We start from the raw sequence: 7500 nt of genomic DNA, 5'->3' as shown, positions 1-7500 counted from the left end.
GGCAAACAGGCAAGCAACATAATGCGCTGGCACGCCATCAGATGACGTTTGCCAACCGACTTTAAAGCCCATTCGTACCATATAGCAGCACCATAAGTGGCACAGGCCACAAATAGGCCCCGATATACGGTACGAACCGCACGCCGGCTAAGACCCCAGTCAAATCTGACAACGCGACGCACTTGCCCAACGATTGCCTGCAGCCGCTCCCTCAACGAAACTAAGTGTGGAGTAAAACACATCCTTTCACTCATAGTTACCCCCAGGTATTTGACTTGCGTCACATACCTAATACCTACCCCATTCAAACGGACAATCGGTGGACGACTCGGGGACAATCTGCCCTTAAGCAGCATTGTCACCGTTTTGTCCATCGATATATCCACTCCCACATCTACCCCCCAATTGTGGGTCAATGTAAGGAGCTGCCCCCCCACTCGCTCCAATTCCTCACGCGAACGGCCCTCAACCAAAATGAGAAGGTCGTCCGCATACGCACAGTGTTTACAGAGTGGCTCTAACTGCCGAAGCAGGGAGTCCATCATGAGGTTCCAAATGAAGGGACCACAGACGGATCCCTGCGGACAGCCTCGCTCCACCCCAATCTCCACACTCCCGCCCACTCCTACCATGGATGCTTTTCTGTCCGAAAAATAACTCCGCCATAGAGTAATTTCCGGACAGCCAAGCTCCTCTAATCTCTGCAACACACGATCCCAGCGCAAGTGATCAAATGCCCCCTTAAAGTCAATAAATATGCCAAGGACATATTTATTGACGTTTTCCCTAACTACACTCTGAACATACAACCACGCATCCTCTATACCACGTCTTTTCCTAAACCCATACTGCCTATCCGACCTAACACCCCGAGTTAGCTCCTGAAGCCGCTCAACCATAACCCTTTCCAGCACTTTTCCAAGTACTGGAAGGAGGCTGATACCACGATAAGATCGAGGATCGCTCCTGATCTTATCGGGCGACTTCAAGAGTGCAACGACCCTAGCAATTTTCCACTCGCGTGGAAAATATCCCTCCCATATGCATTTATCATAAATGGCCTCCAAATATTCCGGAATGAACTTCCACAAGCATTTGCACATCTCTCCGTTCAAACCATCGAAACCTGGAGACCTTTTAGACCTGACCAGGCCAAATGCATAATCCAACTCCTCAGCTTCTATTGGAGGGACAGGCACCTCTTGTGCAGGAGGAACCTGAACCTCAGCCCTGGGAAAAAACTCGCCTAACAGAACATTGGCACACTCTCTCCACGTCGATAATACAGTATCACCTACGCGAAGAGAGCTAGCCATCTCATTTCGACGACCCCGACAGATCCTATAGACCTGTCCCCAAGGGTCGTCCCTATTTTCCCCCACAAATCTCCTCCACTCTTCCTCCTTCACTCTCACAAGCATCTTCTTATACTCTTTCATCCCTACGCTAAATTGATACTTGAGCTGAGACAGATTCTCCGAATTGGTCCGCCTGCCGCGTTGAAACAAACGCCTCAAGCGTCGGACAGACCTCCTCTTTGAATTTAACTCACTCGTCCACCATTTCACACCTTTCATTCTCACAGCCCTAGCTTTCCTAAACAATAAGTCATTCACACCCCAGACACATTCATATAGACGAGCAATTTGCTCGTCAACCCCCAATTCCTCAAACTCCCTAAGCGGTATATCCAATACCGCTTCCCTAACAGTATGTCCATATCGGTTCCAGTCGGTACACGAGGTACGCCATCGCCTCAATGGACTCCCCCCTTCTAACTGCGGGGTACGGGGAGTAACCATAATTTGTATTAAATTATGGTCACTAATTCCCCAACCCCCCCTAACGCTCCATTTACACTCGAACCTACTCGCTGCTACCTCATTCATGAGCGTCACGTCAATGTCACTCACACCTCTAGGCCCCTCGAACGTGTACCATTCACATGGCTCATTTGCGATGTGAAGGTTATTAGCCACAACCCATTCGCTCATAACCACACCCCGATTGTGGCTCCGATATCCAGCAGTATGCCTGGATACCTTGCTGAACCACATCGGGGAGGTAGCGTTCGCATCAAGACACACGATGGCAGGAATGCTACTCTCAAGTAGTAGCACCGCATCTATGTATCTTAAGTAGGGCTCCAGAGGCTCGTCAGACTTGCAGTACAAGCTGACGACAATCATTCTGCCGAATTCCCCCTCGACACACACACATACTCCCCACTGTGATGAGTCAACTACTACACAAGAGTAGCTTGGCTCACACACAGCTACTGCGGCATTGACTCCAAGGTCCGTAAAGACCCTGAAGCCCCCAGGAAGACCTCTCACCACCCCATTGGTGGAGTATGGTTCCTGGAGCAAAGCAATGCCGCAGCCCCCCTCCGACATACACGCCCCCAATTCACACATTACGGCATAGGACCCCTGACAGTTCAGTTGATATAGTTCAACCATCAATGTCTAGCGTTCGCACGGGCAACAATGGCACAGTACACCGGGCAGACAGTGGACATCATTAGATGTCCGGCTGGCTTGCCCTTAAATGCACAGTTGCGACAATGCGGGGCATTGCCACAACCTGCACTCCTGTGTCCTTCTTGCCCGCACCTACGGCAGACATCCTTCTTGGCTCTGCATTCTGCCACCCTGTGATCAAACCCCATACATCGGAAGCAGCCGGGCGTCAGTTGGTCCGGCCGTACCCGGAAGGAGAACCACTTAACATAGCAACGACCTGCTTCCAGGAGGGCGGACATTAGCATGTCCGTGCCCTCAAGGACAACATTCGTCGCCCCATCGGGGCTGACCTTCCAAGGACGGCTGATCATCCTCACGTCCTTCTCACGGCACCCAGGGCTGAACTCCTTGAGGTTCAACCGGAACAACTCTCCCATGAAATCCTCAGGGGAGATCTCCGTGTGGACCCCCTGGACCACAACCCTAGGCCCCAGCTTCCGACGTATGCTCACATCGAGCCCCACTTCGGAAAACTTGGCATTTTTTGCCAAGTTATCCCTCTCGGCAACGGATGGGGTGCGAATAATCGCACCTCCATCCTTCAACGGGCGCACCTCGTGCACCCTAACCCCCATGGAAGGCCCAACCTCCTTTACCACTTTCTTGATCACCTCTTTGGACGTAGTGGGGGTCTTACCCCTTACTACGACCGACCAGGTCTCAACTGGCTTGGGCACCGGCAACGCAGGCAACACAGGCGCAGGCGCCTGAGGTGCCGGCATCATCGCTGCACCAGCCAGCGAGGCTCCAGCCGTCCTCCGAGGTGCTTCCTCCCTACTTGTATTTGTGGCTTCCAACCGCCCACGAAGATGGGCGATCTCCGCTACCATCTCCACAAAAAGCTCCTCGAACTCCAAGGAGTATCCCAGGAGGTCCTTAGCTAAACTCTTCGGGACGCCGTCCATGTCTATGACGGCTCCACTAAATGCCGTCACAATGGACTTAAAGCGCCCCATAAATTGCCCACCAACTTTTTCACCGAACGCTTTCGAATTCTCCAGGGAAGCACCCAATTCCCCGCGGATTTGCTCCAAACGCTTCCCTGCTGGACCTAATTTTTCCCCTGCTTTACGCACCTTCTTCTCGCCCCCCTTTTTTTCCCCCTCGGAAGCCCCCTCGCTTCCGCTTACCCCCGACTTACCTTCAGGTAACTTAGGGGCTACCTTCCCCTCATCACTCACCTTTACTACCGGAACTGCTGTATCTCCAGCGGTCTTCTTCCTAATACGGGGAGGGGACCGCAAAACAACCTCCTCCTCCCCGGACGTTGATTCGTCCATTGCCGACGATGGCACCGCCGAACCGCTTGGAAGAGGGGTGTTCGCCCTCTTCCGAATACCGTCTAGTTTGGGCATCGCCCAATACCCCACTAACTGGCTTGACGAATCCGCCGTATATCGCTCTCAAGCAACAACAAAAACAGGTTACTCTTGGGCGACAGTAAGGTACTGCAAGGCAGGGATGAGTCCCGCACAGGCACGCACACAGCAACCACACCTAACGGCAAGCCAAAGCAACCGCGAGGGCGTAGCCCACACCACCAGCCAAAGGTCTGGCAAAGGCCACCACCAATGCCCTGCCGGACAGAACACCGTTCTCCGCACAGGGACGGGTCGACCAATATGAAGCTAACGCCGGGCTCGACCGTAGGCCAAACGCAGCACGCTGTGAACACGGCACCTGCACAAGGTATTCAACCTTGGCGCAGCACTGTACCCACGCACAAAAAATAACACCCCTTTTATCACTGCCGAAGATAGCAATATAACAGCACGCCAAACTATCAACGCACTCACTATATCCACGCCGAAAAACTAACGGCACGCACCAAGTACCACACCGAAAATTAACGGCACTCGCAAAACCACGCCGAAGAATAACGGCACACACACGCAAAAGTATAATCAATAGTTCACAGCTATGTACAGCCACGCACACAATTGGCGTCACTCGAATAACGGTGAAAACACAGCGGTATTTTCCCGTATTCACACAACGGCACTCACCAATTGCCCGTAATCAATGTACAGTTAATGTACAGTTAATGTACAGCCACAATTGGCGTCACTCGAATAACGGTGAAAACACAGCGGTATTTTCCCGTATTCACACAACGGCACTCACTAATTGCCCGTAATCAATGTACAGTTAATATACAGCCACAATTGGCGTCACTCGAATAACGGTGAAAACACAGCGGTATTTTCCCGTATTCACACAACGGCACTCACTAATTGCCCGCAATCAATGTACAGTTAATGTACAGCCACAATTGGCGTCACTCGAATAACGGTGAAAACACAGCGGTATTTTCCCGTATTCACACAACGGCACTCACCAGTAGATAGGGACAGTAGGAATCTCGTTAATCCATTCATGCGCGTCACTAATTAGATGACGAGGCATTTGGCTACCTTAAGAGAGTCATAGTTACTCCCGCCGTTTACCCGCGCTTACTTGAATTTCTTCACTTTGACATTCAGAGCACTGGGCAGAAATCACATTGTGTCAACACCCGTTAGGGCCATCACAATGCTTTGTTTTAATTAGACAGTCGGATTCCCCAAGTCCGTGCCAGTTCTGAATTGATTGTTAATTGATAATCGTTATAATTTAAAAGGAATATATATCGAATGATATAATTCCTTAAAAATTTTAGCAAGAAAGTTCCACAATTGGCTACGTAACTACTATCCGGGGAACAAGAATCGTAATTCTCTATTTACCCAGAACGAGTACATAAACCATGGTATTGCTTCCCAATCAAGCCCGACTATCTCAATCTTCAGAGCCAATCCTTATCCCGAAGTTACGGATCTAATTTGCCGACTTCCCTTACCTACATTATTCTATCGACTAGAGACTCTTCACCTTGGAGACCAGCTGCGGATATTGGTACGGCCTGTTGAGAAGTTTGCGTGACCCCACCATAAATTTTCAAGGTCCGAGGAGAAAATATCGACACAACAGTAAATGTCATGCTCTTCTAGTCCATCTACCATATCTCTCTTCGAAAGACTTCCATGGTAGTACGACTATAAAACAGAAAAGAAAACTCTTCCGATATCTCTCGACGGCTTCTTTATGGTCGTTCCTGTTGCCAGGATGAGCACAAGGCCCATTTTTAATAACAAACGGATACTCAACAGGTTACGGAATTGGAACCGTATTCCCTTTCGTTCAAAATAATTCAAGTATTTTAATTATTTTTAAATATATTTTTATTAATATTTTTTTTTATTAAAAACTTGAAAATTTTCGGCTTTCGCCTTGAACTTAGGACCGACTAACTCGTGATCAACCACTGTTCACACGAAACCCTTCTCCACTTCAGTCCTCCAAGGTCTCATTCGATTATTTGCTACTACCACCAAGATCTGTACCAATAGCGGCTCCATGCAGGCTTACGCCAAACACTTCTAAGCACACTATTGTACCCTCCTACTCACTAAAGTTTCAAAATTTATAAATCAATCGAAATTGTTTTATAAATCATCTACTTTAGCGGTAATGTATAGGTATACAACTTAAGCGCCATCCATTTTAAGGGCTAGTTGCTTCGGCAGGTGAGTTGTTACACACTCCTTAGCGGATTACGACTTCCATGTCCACCGTCCTGCTGTTTTAAGCAACCAACGCCTTTCATGGTATCTGCATGAGTTGTTAATTTAGGCACCGTAACATTACGTTTGGTTCATCCCACAGCGCCAGTTCTGCTTACCAAAAGTGGCCCACTGGGCACATTATATCATAACCTCAACCTTCATATCAAGAAAGGTGAGGTTCTTACCCATTTAAAGTTTGAGAATAGGTTAAAATCGTTTCGACCCTAAGGCCTCTAATCATTCGCTTTACCAGATAAGATTATTTTATATAATTTTTAAATGCACCAGCTATCCTGAGGGAAACTTCGGAGGGAACCAGCTACTAGATGGTTCGATTGGTCTTTCGCCCCTATACTCAATTCTGACAATCGATTTGCACGTCAGAACTGTTTCGGTCTTCCATCAGGGTTTCCCCTGACTTCAACCTGATCAAGTATAGTTCACCATCTTTCGGGTCACAGCATATATGCTCAAGGTACGCTCCAGTTAGAGGTATAAATAATAATAAATTATCATTATACATAACTATATGGAACGCCCCGGGATTGAATTAATTGACTATTTATTAAAAAATAGACTAAAAATTAATCCCATTATATTTAAGTTAAGTTAATTATGCCATTAAGTTTAATATAACTCAATGACTTGCACATATGTTAGACTCCTTGGTCCGTGTTTCAAGACGGGTCCCGAAGGTATCCTGAATCTTTCGCATTGTTAATCATATAAATGCATACAAATAAATATTAATATCATAGATATTAAATTTTTTGTAAAATTCAAAAAATGAATTTTAGCATTATATATAATAAAATCTATCAACACTTTATCAAATCATTAGTATTTATTTTATGTTAATATGCTTAAAAAGCAAATTAATTTAAATAAACTTAATATCACCAATGATCTTTTGATAAATACTTTATTATGTTAATAGATTACAATGTCCTTATATGAAAAAAATGCACATTATTTTTTTAATTATTTAATGATGAATTTTTCATAATGGATATTCAGGTTCATCGGGCTTAACCTCTAAGCAGTTTCACGTACTATTTAACTCTCTATTCAGAGTTCTTTTCAACTTTCCCTCACGGTACTTGTTTACTATCGGTCTCATGGTTATATTTAGTTTTAGATGGAGTTTACCACCCACTTAGTGCTGCACTATCAAGCAACACGACTCTTTGGAAATATCTTTCTAGTAATCATTAACGTTATACGGGCCTGGCACCCTCTATGGGTAAATGGCCTCATTTAAGAAGGACTTAAATCGTTAATTTCTCATACTAGATATTAAGATATTCCATACACTGCATCTCACATTTGACATATAGACAAAGTGACTTAGTGCTGAACTATTTTCTTTT

At 46.5% G+C, this 7500-nt stretch overlaps 1 pseudogene; it reads right to left on the bottom strand.

Moving 5' to 3' along the window:
* Window positions 1-4814: 4814 nt before the first annotated feature.
* The window catches only part of LOC129251092 (large subunit ribosomal RNA), a 2781-nt pseudogene continuing 95 nt past the window's right edge, over window positions 4815-7500 (bottom strand).

The sequence above is a fragment of the Anastrepha obliqua genome, chromosome 6, assembly GCF_027943255.1.
Source record: "Anastrepha obliqua isolate idAnaObli1 chromosome 6, idAnaObli1_1.0, whole genome shotgun sequence".
NCBI lineage: Eukaryota > Metazoa > Arthropoda > Insecta > Diptera > Tephritidae > Anastrepha > Anastrepha obliqua.
Note: the sequence above shows the minus strand (reverse complement) of the source record. Positions and strands in the feature narration are given on the sequence as shown.